Raw genomic sequence first — 14765 nt, forward strand, 5'->3', positions numbered from 1 at the left:
AACCCAGGCTTCACCCTAGGGCGTTGTTCCACCAGATCGAATTGTTAGGGCCAAAGAAGTCAACGCCCGAAGCATAAAATACAAAATAAATAGAACAGTTTTTCCATCGTATAAAAGGAATAATTGCAAACAGTGTGAAAGTAATGGTCATTTCTGCTTTCCGGGCAACCTAGGGTTCACCCTAGGGCGTTGTTCTACCAGATCGAATAGTTAGGGCCTAAGAAGTCAACACCAGAAGAATAAAATTCAAAATAAATACAACAGCCTTTACACCGTATAAAACGAATAATTGCAACCTGTGTGAAGGTTATGGTCATACCTACGTTCCGGGCAACCTAGGCTTCACTCTAGGGCGTTGCTCCACTAGATCGAATAGCTAGGGCCTTAGAAGTCAACGCCAGAAGCATAGAATACGATATAAATACAACAGCATTTCCATCCTATAACAGGAATAATTGCAACCTGTTTGAAAGCGATGGTCATTTCTACGTTCCGGGTAACCTAGGCTTCACTCTAGGGCGTTGCTCCACCAGATCGAATAGTTAGGGACTAACAAGTGAACGCCAGAAGCATAAAATACAATATAAATACAACAGTCTTTCCAACCTATAACAGGAATAATTGCAATCCGTGTGAAAGTGATGGTCATTTGTACGTTCCAGGCAACCTAGGCTTCACTCTAGGGCGTTGCACCAACAGATTGAATAGTTAGGGCCTTAGAAGTCAACGCCCGAAGCATAAAATGCAATAAAAATACAACAGTTTTTCCATCGTATAACAGGATTAATTGCAACCAGTTTGAAAGTGATGGTCGTTTCTACGTTCCGGGCAACCTAGGCTTCACTCTAGGGCGTTGCTCCACTAGATCGAATAGCTAGGGCCTTAGAAGTCAACGCCAGAAGCATAAAATACAATATAAATACAACAGTTTTTCCATTGTATAAAACGAATAATTGCTACCAGTGTAAAAGATATGGTCATTTCTACGTTCCGGGAAACCTAGGCTTCACCCTAGGGCGTTGTTCCACCAGGTCGAATAGTTAGGGCCTAAGAAGTGAACGCCAGGAGCATAAAATACAATATAAATACAACAGTTTTTCCATCGTAGAAAACGAATAATTGCAACCAGTGTAAAAGTTATGGTAATTTCTATATTCCGAGCAACCTAGGTTTCACTCTAGGGCGTTGCTCCACCAGATCGAATAGCTAGGTCCTTAGAAGTCAACGCCAGAAGCATAAAATACGATATAAATACAACAGCTTTTCCATGGTATAAAAGGAATAATTGCAAACAGTGTGAAAGCAATGGTCATTTCTACGTTCCGGGAAACCTAGGCTTCACCCTAGGGCGTTGTTCCACCAGATCGTATAGTCAGGGCCTAAGAAGTGAACGCCAGAAGCATAAAATGCAATAAAAATACAACAGTCTTTCCATCCTATAACAGGAATAATAGCAACCCGTGTGAAAGTGAATGTCATTTGTACGTTCCAGGGAACCTAGGCTTCACTCTAGGGCGTTGCTCCACCAGATCGAATTGTTATGGCCAAAGAAGTCAACGCCCGAAGCATAAAATACAAAATAAATAGAACAGTTTTTCCATTGTATAAAACGAATAATTGCTACCAGTGAAAAAGTTGTGGTCATTTCTACGTTCCGGGCAACCTAGGCTTCACCCTAGGGCATTGTTCCATCAGATCGAATAGTTAGGCCCTAAGAAGTGAACGCCAGAAGCATAAAATACGATATAAATACGATAGCTTTTCCATCGTATAAAACAAATAATTGCAACCAGTTTGAAAGTGATGGTCATTTCTACGTTCCGGGCAACCTAGGCTTCACCCTAGGGCGTTGTTCCACCAGATCGAATTGTTAGGGCCAAAGAAGTCAACGCCCGAAGCATAAAATACAATATAAATACAACAGTTTGTCCATCGTATAAATCGAATAATTGCAACCAGTGTGAAAGTAATGGTCATTTCTACGTTCCGGGCAGCCTAGGCTTCACTCTAAGGCGTTGCTCCACTAGATCGAATAGCTAGGGCCTTAGAAGTCGACTCCAGAAGCATAAAATACTATATAAATACAACAGCTTTTCCATCGTATAAAAGGAATAATTGCAAACAGTGTGAAAGTAATGGTCATTTCTACGTTCTGGGCAACCTAGGCTTCACTCTAGGGCGTTGCTCCACCAGATCAAACAGTTAGGGCCTTAGAAGTCAACGCCCGAAGCATAAAATACAAAGTAAATAGAACAGTTTTTCCATTGTATAAAACGGATAATTGCTACCAGTGTAAAAGTTATGATCATTTCTACGTTCCGGGCAACCTAGGCTTCACCCTAGGGCGTTGTTCCACCAGATCGAATAGTTAGGGCCTAAGAAGTGAACGCCAGAAGCATAAAATACAATATAAATACAACAGCCTTTCCATCGTATAAAAGGAATAATTGCACCCAGTGTGAAAGTAATGGTCATTTCTACGTTCCGGGCAACCTAGGCTCCACTCTAGGGCGTTGCTCCACCAGATCAAACAGTTAGGGCCTTAGAAGTCAACGCCCGAAGCATAAAACACAAAATAAATAAAACAGTTTTTCCATGGTATAAAACGAATAATTGCTACCAGTGTAAAAGTTATGGTCATTTCTACGTTCCGTGCAACCTAGGCTTCACTCTAGGGCGCTGCTCCACCATATCGAATAGCTACGGCCTTAGAAGCCTACGCCTGAAGCATAAAATACAATAAAAATACAACGGTCTTTTCATCGTATAACAGGAATAATTGCAACAAGCGTGAAAGTAATGATCATTTGGGCGTTTCGAGCATCCTAGACTTAACTCTGAGGCATTGCTCCACCAGATCGAATAGTTAGGGCCTAAGAAGTCAACGCCATAAGCATAAAATACAAAATAAATACAACAGACTTTACACCGTATAAAACGAATAATTGCAACCTGTGTGAAGGTTATGGTCATACCTACGTTCCGGGCAACCTAGGCTTCACTGTAGGGCGTTGCTCCACCAGATCGAAGTGTTAGGGCCTAAGAAGTCAACGCCAGAAGCATTAAATACAATATAAGTACAACAGTTTTTCCATCGTATAAAACTAATAATTGCAACCAGTGTGAAAGTTATGGACATTTCTACATTCCGAGCAACCTAGGCTTCAGTCTAGGGCGTTGCTCCAACAGATTGAATAGTTAGGGCCTTAGAAGTCAACGCCCGAAGCATAAAATGCAATAAAATTACAACAGTTTTTCCATCGTATAACAGGATTAATTGCAACCAGTTTGAAAGCGATGGTCATTTCTACGTTCCGGGCAACCTAGGCTTCACTCTAGGGCGTTGCTCCACTAGATCGAATAGTGAGGGCCATAGAAGTCAACGCCAGAAGCATAAAATACCATATAAATACAACAGCTTTTCAATCGTATAAAAGGAATAAACGCAAACAGTGTGAAACTAATGGTCATTTCTACGTTCCGGGCAACCTAGGCTTCACCCTAGGGCGTTGCTCCACCAGATTAAACAGTTAGGGCCTTAGAAGTCAACGCCCGAAGCATAAAATGCAATAAAATTACAACAGTTTTTCCATCGTATAACAGGATTAATTGCAACCAGTTTGAAAGCGATGGTCATTTCTACGTTCCGGGCAACCTAGGCTTCACTCTAGGGCGTTGCTCCACTAGATCGAATAGTGAGGGCCATAGAAGTCAACGCCAGAAGCATAAAATACCATATAAATACAACAGCTTTTCAATCGTATAAAAGGAATAAATGCAAACAGTGTGAAAGTTATGGTCATTTCTACGTTCCGTGCAACCTAGGCTTCACTCTAGGGCGGTGCTCCACCATATCGAATAGCTACGGCCTTAGAAGCCTACGCCTGAAGCATAAAATACAATAAAAATACAACGGTCTCTTCATCGTATAACAGGAATAATTGCAACAAGCGTGAAAGTAATGATCATTTGGGCGTTTCGAGCATCCTAGACTTAACTCTGAGGCATTGCTCCACCAGATCGAATAGTTAGGGCCTAAGAAGTCAACGCCATAAGCATAAAATACAAAATAAATACAACAGACTTTACACCGTATAAAACGAATAATTGCAACCTGTGTGAAGGTTATGGTCATACCTACGTTCCGGGCAACCTAGGCTTCACTGTAGGGCGTTGCTCCACCAGATCGAAGTGTTAGGGCCTAAGAAGTCAACGCCAGAAGCATTAAATACAATATAAGTACAACAGTTTTTCCATCGTATAAAACTAATAATTGCAACCAGTGTGAAAGTTATGGACATTTCTACATTCCGAGCAACCTAGGCTTCAGTCTAGGGCGTTGCTCCAACAGATTGAATAGTTAGGGCCTTATAAGTCAACGCCCGAAGCATAAAATGCAATAAAATTACAACAGTTTTTCCATCGTATAACAGGATTAATTGCAACCAGTTTGAAAGCGATGGTCATTTCTACGTTCCGGGCAACCTAGGCTTCACTCTAGGGCGTTGCTCCACTAGATCGAATAGTGAGGGCCATAGAAGTCAACGCCAGAAGCATAAAATACCATATAAATACAACAGCTTTTCAATCGTATAAAAGGAATAAATGCAAACAGTGTTGTTTAAAATACATTTAAATTTCGAAGCATCGTTTCGTCCGCGAGAATCGCAGTACGTTAACGTGCTGTGACCGACCGAAGGTCGCCTTCGGTAGGAAATTCAGTTGCGTTGACAATAAACTCGGTACATTCGAATTGCGACTCGTTTTTTCATCCGATGCGGTTGAAGTTCGAACAGGTGAGCGATTACGATCAGCTGTTTGAATCTCAGGCCCGATAACGAGTGGGGGTATCGGAGCCTGACAAAGAGAGAGAGCAAAATCGGTACATTAGACAAAGAGAGACAATGATAAGCGAGCGCCGCGTAGCGGATTTTCGGGGACTCCGCGATTTTCGCGGAGCGTCTCGCGCTCGCATGTCGAAGTCAGTCTTGCACCGAACGCTCGCACGGTAGCAAGGAACAGCATTATAGAAGAGTCTACTGAGTTAGGAAATTTGGGCACCAAGTTCCTTAGCTCTTGACGCCTTCTACGCTGTATTATCGCACTACAGCTCGCCATAGCTCCCTTCGAGAACCACGTATTACACGTGCGAAGGCAAAGCGATTGTTTAGTCGCGATAAATTTAAAAGACGAGTAACTGCGCTCTTGGAATCGGTGGCTACCCCGATTCCCTGAGCTTGCTATTCGTCGGAGGAGCAATCAAGACCTCTTCTTGGTTGAGCCCCGATATTGGCACCAACAGAGAGGGTAAACGTAAGTGTATCACCTCTGCGTTGCCCGTGTTGTGTCACCCGTTTAGTAGCAGCCCGCGTACGACGAATAGATGCGTACGTTGCGGTGAACGGTGAGTGCTACAACCTCTGGCCTTTATCCGCCGCCAAGGCTAGCTAAAGCTAGTACCGAGGGTCGAACGCTCGCGAATCTCGGCTTACAACCGTGATTCGCACGAGGCAAGCCTTCTTGGAAGGCAGGTTGAGCAGAGAAAAGGAGGATCCCTCCTCTCTGCACACTCGTCTGCCGACGCTTTCTTCAGAGCGAAGAAACGTCGGTATTACAGTCCACTACATTACCTTAACGATACGTCAAGGTACTGCTCCCCCCTCCACGTAGGCTCGTTTCGAAGCCTGGAGTCGGGAAGACAACGGTTTGGCTTGAAAGCAATACGCTCGCTAACCAGTGCGGTTTCGCCGCTCTTTTCTTTTCCAGACGCCAGCGTCGCTAAGGGACACCGGCCGGCGTCAGTCCAAGGGACCCTTCCCTAAGATTTTGGTCGAAGACCCCCAACTAAACTAAAAAATAAACGTCGTATTTAAGTCCTTTTTAGGGCCGACTCAAATTTAATTAAGTGTACAATTTTTTTCTTGACACCCTTCTCTCAACCACCCAATCCGGACCCCGTTAGATCCCTGAATTTTCAGCGATTCTAACAGTGTGAAAGTAATGGTCATTTCTACGTTCTGGGCAACCTAGGCTTCACTCTAGGGCGTTGCTCCACCAGATCAAACAGTTAGGGCCTAACAAGTGAACGCCAGAAGCATAAAATACAATATAAATACAACAGTTTTTCCATCGTATAAAACCAATAATTGAAACCAGTGTGAAAGTAATGGTCATTTCTACATTCCGAGCAACCTAGGCTTCACTCTAGGGCGTTGCACCAACAGATTGAATAGTTAGGGCCTCAGAAGTCAACGCCCGAAGCATAAAATGCAATAAATGTACAACAGTGTTTCCATCATATAACAGGAACAATTGCAACCAGTTTGAAAGTGATGGCCGATTCTACGTTCCCGGCAACCTAGGCTTCACTCAAGGGCGTTGCTCCACCCAAATCGAATAGTTAGGGCCTTAGAAGTCAACGCCCGAAGCATAAAATACAATATAAGTACAACAGCTTTGGCATCGTATAAAATGAATAATTGCAAACAGTGTGAAGGTAATTGCCATTACTACGTTCCGAGCAACCTAGGCTTCACTCTAGGGCGTTGCTCCACCAGATCGAATAGTTAGGGCCTAAGAAGTCAACGCCAGAAGCATAAAATACGATATAAATACAACAGCTTTTCCATCGTATAAAGCGAATAATGGTAACCAGTGTGAAAGTTATGGTCATTTCTACACTTCCGGGCAACCTAGGCTTCAGTCTAGGGCCTTGCTCCACCAGCTCGAATAGTTAGGGCCTTAGAAGTCAACGCCAGAAGCATAAAATACACCAAAGATGCAACAGCTTTTCATCGTATCACAAGAATAACTGCAAACAGTGTGATAGTACTGGTCATTACTACGTTCCGGGTAATCTAGGCTTCACTCTGGGGCGCTGCTCCACCGGATCGAATAGCTAGGTACTTAGAATTCAACGCCAGAAGAATAAAATGCAATATAAGTACAACAGTTTTTCCATCGTATAAAATGAATAATTGCTACCAGTGTGAAAGTTATGGTCATTTCTACGTTCCGGGCAACCTAGGCTTCTCGCTAGGGTGTTGCTCCACCAGATGGAATAGCTAGGGCCTTAGAAGTCAACGCCCGAAGCATAAAATGCAAAATAAATAGAACAGCTTTTCCATTGTATAAAACGGATAACTCCAACCAGTGTGAAAGTACAGGTCATTTCTACGTTCCGGGTAACCTAGGTTTCACTCTAGGGCGTTGCTCCACCGGATCGAATAGCTAGGTACTTAGAATTCAACGCCAGAAGAATAAAATGCAATATAAGTACAACAGTTTTTCCATCGTATAAAACGATTAATTGCTACCCGTATGGAAGTGATGGTCATTTCTACGTTCCGGGCAACCCAGGCCTCACTCTAGGGTGTTGTTCCACCAGATTGAATAGTTAGGGCCTAAGAAATCAACGCCAGAAGCATAAAATACAATATAAATATAACAGTTTTTCCATCGTATAAAACGTATAATAGCAACCAGCGTGAAAGTTATGGTCATTTCTACGTTTCGGGCAACCTAGGCTTCACCCCAGGGCGTTGTTCCACCAGATCGAATAGTTAGGGCCGAAGAAGTGAACGCCAGAAGCATAAAATACGATATAAATACAACAGCTTTTCCATGGTATAAAAGCAATAATTGCAAACAGTGTGAATGCAATGGTCATTCCTACGTTCCGGGAAACCTAGGCTTCACCCTAGGGCGTTGTTCCACCAGATCGAATAGTCAGGGCCTAAGAAGTGAACGCCAGAAGCATAAAATGCAATAAAAATACAACAGTCTTTCCATCCTATAACAGGAATAATAGCAACCCGTGTGAAAGTGAATGTCATTTGTACGTTCCAGGGAACCTAGGCTTCACCCTAGGGCGTTGCTCCACCAGATCGAATTGTTATGGCCAAAGAAGTCAACGCCCGAAGCATAAAATACAAAATAAATAGAACAGTTTTTCCATTGTATAAAACGAATAATTGCTACCAGTGAAAAGGTTATGGTCATTTCTACGTTCCGGGCAACCTAGGCTTCACCCTAGGGCATTGTTCCATCAGATCGAATAGTTAGGCCCTAAGAAGTGAACGCCAGAAGCATAAAATACGATATAAATACAATAGCTTTTCCATCGTATAAAACAAATAATTGCAACCAGTTTGAAAGTGATGGTCATTTCTACGTTCCGGGCAACCTAGGCTTCACCCTAGGGCGTTGTTCCACCAGATCGAATTGTTAGGGCCAAAGAAGTCAACGCCCGAAGCATAAAATTCAAAATAAATACAACAGCCTTTACACCGTATAAAACGAATAATTGCAACCTGTGTGAAGGTTATGGTCATACCTACGTTCCGGGCAACCTAGGCTTCACTCTAGGGCGTTGCTCCACTAGATCGAATAGCTAGGGCCTTAGAAGTCAACGCCAGAAGCATAAAATACGATATAAATACAACAGCTTTTCCATCCTATAACAGGAATAATTGCAACCAGTTTGAAAGCGATGGTCATTTCTACGTTCCGGGTAACCTAGGCTTCACTCTAGGGCGTTGCTCCACCAGATCGAATAGTTAGGGACTAACAAGTGAACGCCAGAAGCATAAAATACAATATAAATACAACAGCTTTTCAATTGTATAAAAGGAATAATTGCAAACAGTGTGAAAGTAATGGTCATCTCTACGTTCCGGGCAACCTAGGCATCACCCTAGGGCGTTGCTCCACCAGATTAAACAGTTAGGGCCTTAGAAGTCAACGCCCGAAGCATAAAATACAAAATAAATAGAACAGTTTTTCCATTGTATAAAACGAATAATTGCTACCAGTGTAAAAGTTATGGTCATTTCTACGTTCCAGGCAACCTAGGCTTCACCCTAGGGCGTTGTTCCACCAGATCGAATAGTTAGGGTCTAAGAAGTGAACGCCAGAAGCATAAAATACAATATAAATACAACAGTTTTTCCATCGTATAAAACGAATAATTGCAACCAGTGTGAAAGTTATGGTTATTTCTACATTCCGAGCAACCTAGGCTTCACTATAGGGCGTTGTTCCACCAGCTCGAATAGTTAGGTCCTAAGAAGTGAACGCCAGAAGCATTAAATACAATAAAAATACAACAGTTTTTCCATCGTATAACAGGAATAATTGCAACCCGTGTGAAAGTGATGGTCATTTCTACGTTCCGGGCAGCCTAGGCTTTACCCTAGGGCGTTGTTCCACAAGATCGAATAGTTAGGGCCTAACAAGTGAACGCCAGAAGCATAAAATACAATATAAATACAACACTTTTTCCATCGTATAAAACGAATAATTGCAACCAGTGAGAAAGTAATGGCCATTTCTACGTTCCGGGCAGCCTAGGCTTCACTCTAAGGCGTTGCTCCACTAGATCGAATAGCTAGGGCCTTAGAAGTCGACTCCAGAAGCATAAAATACTATATAAATACAACAGCTTTTCCATCGTATAAAAGGAATAATTGCAAACAGTGTGAAAGTAATGGTCATTTCTACGTTCTGGGCAACCTAGGCTTCACTCTAGGGCGTTGCTCCACCAGATCAAACAGTTAGGGCCTTAGAAGTCAACGCCCGAAGCATAAAATACAAAGTAAATAGAACAGTTTTTCCATTGTATAAAACGGATAATTGCTACCAGTGTAAAAGTTATGATCATTTCTACGTTCCGGGCAACCTAGGCTTCACCCTAGCGCGTTGTTCCACCAGATCGAATAGTTAGGGCCTAAGAAGTGAACGCCAGAAGCATAAAATACAATATAAATACAACAGCCTTTCCATCGTATAAAAGGAATAATTGCACCCAGTGTGAAAGTAATGGTCATTTCTACGTTCCGGGCAACCTAGGCTCCACTCTAGGGCGTTGCTCCAACAGATCAAACAGCTAGGGCCTTAGAAGTCAACGCCCGAAGCATAAAACACAAAATAAATAGAACAGTTTTTCCATGGTATAAAACGAATAATTGCTACCAGTGTAAAAGTTATGGTCATTTCTACGTTCCGTGCAACCTAGGCTTCACTCTAGCGCGGTGCTCCACCATATCGAATAGCTACGGCCTTAGAAGCCTACGCCTGAAGCATAAAATACAATAAAAATACAACGGTCTTTTCATCGTATAACAGGAATAATTGCAACAAGCGTGAAGGTAATGATCATTTCGGCGTTTCGGGCATCCTAGACTTAACTCTGAGGCATTGCTCCACCAGATCGAATAGTTAGGGCCTAAGAAGTCAACGCCAGAAGCATAAAATACAATATAAATACAACAGTTTTTCCATTGTATAAAACGAATAATTGCTACCAGTGTAGAAGTTATGATCATTTCTTCGTTCCGGGCAACCTAGGCTTCACCCTAGGGCGTTGCTCCACTAGATCGAATAGTTAGGGCCATAGAAGTCAACGCCAGAAGCATAAAATACGATATAAATACAACAGTTTTTCCATCGTATAAAACGAATAATTGCAACCAGTGTGAAAGTTATGGTTATTTCTACATTCCGAGCAACCTAGGCTCCACTCTAGGGCGTTGTTCCACCAGCTCGAATAGTTAGGGCCTAAGAAGTGAACGCCAGAAGCATTATACACAATAAAAATACAACAGTTTTTCCATCGTATGACAGGAATAATTGCAACCCGTGTGAAAGTGATGGTCATTTCTACGTTCCGGGCAGCCTAGGCTTCACCCTAGGGCGTTGTTCCACAAGATGGAATAGTTAGGGCCTAACAAGTGAACGCCAGAAGCATAAAATACAATATAAATACAACAGTTTTTCCATCGTATAAAACGAATTATTGCAACCAGTGTGAAAGTAATGGTCATTTCTACATTCCGAGCAACCTAGGCTTCACTCTAGGGCGTTGCACCAACAGATTGAATAGTTAGGGCCTTAGAAGTCAACGCCCGAAGCATAAAATGCAATAAAAATACAACAGTTTTTCCATCGTATAACAGGTTTAATTGCAACCAGTTTGAAAGTGATGGTCATTTCTACGTTGCGGGCAACCTAGGCTTCACTCTAGGGCGTTGCTCCACTAGATCGAATAGCTAGGGCCTTAGAAGTCAACGCCAGAAGCATAAAATACGATATAAATACAACAGCTTTTCCATCCTATAACAGGAATAATTGCAACCCGTGTGAGAGTGATGGTCATTTCTACGTTCCAGGCAACCTAGGATTCACCCTAGGGCGTTGTTCCACCAGATCGAATAGTTAGGGACTAACAAGTGAACGCCAGAAGCATAAAATACAATATAAATACAACAGTTTGTCCATCGTATAAATCGAATAATTGCAACCAGTGTGAAAGTAATGGTCATTTCTACGTTCCGGGCAGCCTAGGCTTCACTCTAAGGCGTTGCTCCACTAGATCGAATAGCTAGGGCCTTAGAAGTCGACGCCAGAAGCATAAAATACGATATAAATACAACAGCTTTTCCATCGTATAAAAGGAATAATTGCAAACAGTGTGAAAGTAATGGTCATTTCTACGTTCCGGGCAACCTAGGCTTCACTCTAGGGCGTTGCTCCACCAGATCAAACAGTTAGGGCCTTAGAAGTCAACGCCCGAAGCATAAAATACAAAATAAATAGAACAGTTTTTCCATTGTATAAAACGGATAATTGCTACCAGTGTAAAAGTTATGATCATTTCTACGTTCCGGGCAACCTAGGCTTCACCCTAGGGCGTTGTTCCACCAGATCGAATAGTTAGGGCCTAAGAAGTGAACGCCAGAAGCATAAAACACAAAATAAATAGAACAGTTTTTCCATGGTATAAAACGAATAATTGCTACCAGTGTAAAAGTTATGGTCATTTCTACGTTCCGTGCAACCTAGGCTTCACTCTAGGTCGGTGCTCCACCATATCGAATAGCTAGGGCCTTAGAAGTCGACGCCAGAAGCAGAAAATACGATATAAATACAACAGCTTTTCCATCGTATAAAAGGAATAATTGCAAACAGTGTGAAAGTAATGGTCATTTCTACGTTCCGGGCAACCTAGGCTTCACTCTAGGGCGTTGCTCCACCAGATCAAACAGTTAGGGCCTTAGACGTCAACGCCCGAAGCATAAAATACAAAATAAATAGAACATTTTTTCCATTGTATAAAACGAATAATTGCTGCCAGTGTACAAGTTATGGTCATTTCTACGTTCCGAGCAACCTAGGCTTCACTCTAGGGCGGTGCTGTACCATATCGAATAGCTACGGCCTTAGAAGCCTACGCCTGAAGCATAAAATACAATAAAAATTCAACGGTCTTTTCATCGTATAACAGGAATAATTGCAACAAGCGTGAAAGTAATGATCATTTGGGCGTTTCGAGCATCCTAGACTTAACTCTGAGGCATTGCTCCACCAGATCGAATAGTTAGGGCCTAAGAAGTCAACGCCATAAGCATAAAATACAAAATAAATACAACAGACTTTACACCGTATAAAACGAATAATTGCAACCTGTGTGAAGGTTATGGTCATACCTACGTTCCGGGCAACCTAGGCTTCACTGTAGGGCGTTGCTCCACCAGATCGAAGTGTTAGGGCCTAAGAAGTCAACGCCAGAAGCATTAAATACAATATAAGTACAACAGTTTTTCCATCGTATAAAACTAATAATTGCAACCAGTGTGAAAGTTATGGACATTTCTACATTCCGAGCAACCTAGGCTTCACTCTAGGGCGTTGCTCCAACAGATTGAATAGTTAGGGCCTTAGAAGTCAACGCCCGAAGCATAAAATGCAATAAAATTACAACAGTTTTTCCATCGTATAACAGGATTAATTGCAACCAGTTTGAAAGCGATGGTCATTTCTACGTTCCGGGCAACCTAGGCTTCACTCTAGGGCGTTGCTCCACTAGATCGAATAGTGAGGGCCATAGAAGTCAACGCCAGAAGCATAAAATACCATATAAATACAACAGCTTTTCAATCGTATAAAAGGAATAATTGCAAACAGTGTGAAAGTAATGGTCATTTCTACGTTCCGGGCAACCTAGGCTTCACCCTAGGGCGTTGCTCCACCAGATTAAACAGTTAGGGCCATAGAAGTCAACGCCCGAAGCATTAAATACAAAATAAATAGAACAGTTTTTCCATTGTATAGAACGAATAATTGCTACCAGTGTAAAAGTTATGGTCATTTCTACGTTCCAGGCAACCTAGGCTTCACCCTAGGGCGTTCTTCCACCAGATCGAATAGTTAGGGCCTAAGAAGTCGACTCCAGAAGCATAAAATACTATATAAATACAACAGCTTTTCCATCGTATAAAAGGAATAATTGCAAACAGTGTGAAAGTAATGGTCATTTCTACGTTCTGGGCAACCTAGGCTTCACTCTAGGGCGTTGCTCCACCAGATCAAACAGTTAGGGCCTTAGAAGTCAACGCCCGGAGCATAAAATACAAAGTAAATAGAACAGTTTTTCCATTGTATAAAACGGATAATTGCTACCAGTGTAAAAGTTATGATCATTTCTACGTTCCGGGCAACCTAGGCTTCACCCTAGCGCGTTGTTCCACCAGATCGAATAGTTAGGGCCTAAGAAGTGAACGCCAGAAGCATAAAATACAATATAAATACAACAGCCTTTCCATCGTATAAAAGGAATAATTGCACCCAGTGTGAAAGTAATGGTCATTTCTACGTTCCGGGCAACCTAGGCTCCACTCTAGGGCGTTGCTCCACCAGATCAAACAGTTAGGGCCTTAGAAGTCAACGCCCGAAGCATAAAACACAAAATAAATAGAACAGTTTTTCCATGGTATAAAACGAATAATTGCTACCAGTGTAAAAGTTATGGTCATTTCTACGTTCCGTGCAACCTAGGCTTCACTCTAGGGCGGTGCTCCACCATATCGAATAGCTACGGTCTTAGAAGCCTACGCCTGAAGCATAAAATACAATAAAAATACAACGGTCTTTTCATCGTATAACAGGAATAATTGCAACAAGCGTGAAGGTAATGATCATTTCGGCGTTTCGGGCATCCTAGACTTAACTCTGAGGCATTGCTCCACCAGATCGAATAGTTAGGGCCTAAGAAGTCAACGCCAGAAGCATAAAATACAATATAAATACAACAGTTTTTCCATTGTATAAAACGAATAATTGCTACCAGTGTAGAAGTTATGATCATTTCTTCGTTCCGGGCAACCTAGGCTTCACCCTAGGGCGTTGCTCCACAAGATGGAATAGTTAGGGCCTAACAAGTGAACGCCAGAAGCATAAAATACAATATAAATACAACAGTTTGTCCATCGTATATATCGAATAATTGCAACCAGTGTGAAAGTAATGGTCATTTCTACGTTCCGGGCAGCCTAGGCTTCACTCTAAGGCGTTGCTCCACTAGATCGAATAGCTAGGGCCTTAGAAGTCGACGCCAGAAGCATAAAATACGATATAAATACAACAGCTTTTCCATCGTATAAAAGGAATAATTGCAAACAGTGTGAAAGTAATGGTCATTTCTACGTTCCGGGCAACCTAGGCTTCACTCTAGGGCGTTGCTCCACCAGATCAAACAGTTAGGGCCTTAGAAGTCAACGCCCGAAGCATAAAATACAAAATAAATAGAACAGTTTTTCCATTGTATAAAACGGATAATTGCTACCAGTGTAAAAGTTATGATCATTTCTACGTTCCGGACAACCTAGGCTTCACCCTAGGGCGTTGTTCCACCAGATCGAATAGTTAGGGCCTAAGAAGTGAACGCCAGAAGCATAAAACACAAAATAAATAGAACAGTTTTTCCATGG

This window comes from Calliopsis andreniformis, unplaced genomic scaffold, assembly GCF_051401765.1.
Source record: "Calliopsis andreniformis isolate RMS-2024a unplaced genomic scaffold, iyCalAndr_principal scaffold0015, whole genome shotgun sequence".
Lineage (NCBI taxonomy): Eukaryota > Metazoa > Arthropoda > Insecta > Hymenoptera > Andrenidae > Calliopsis > Calliopsis andreniformis.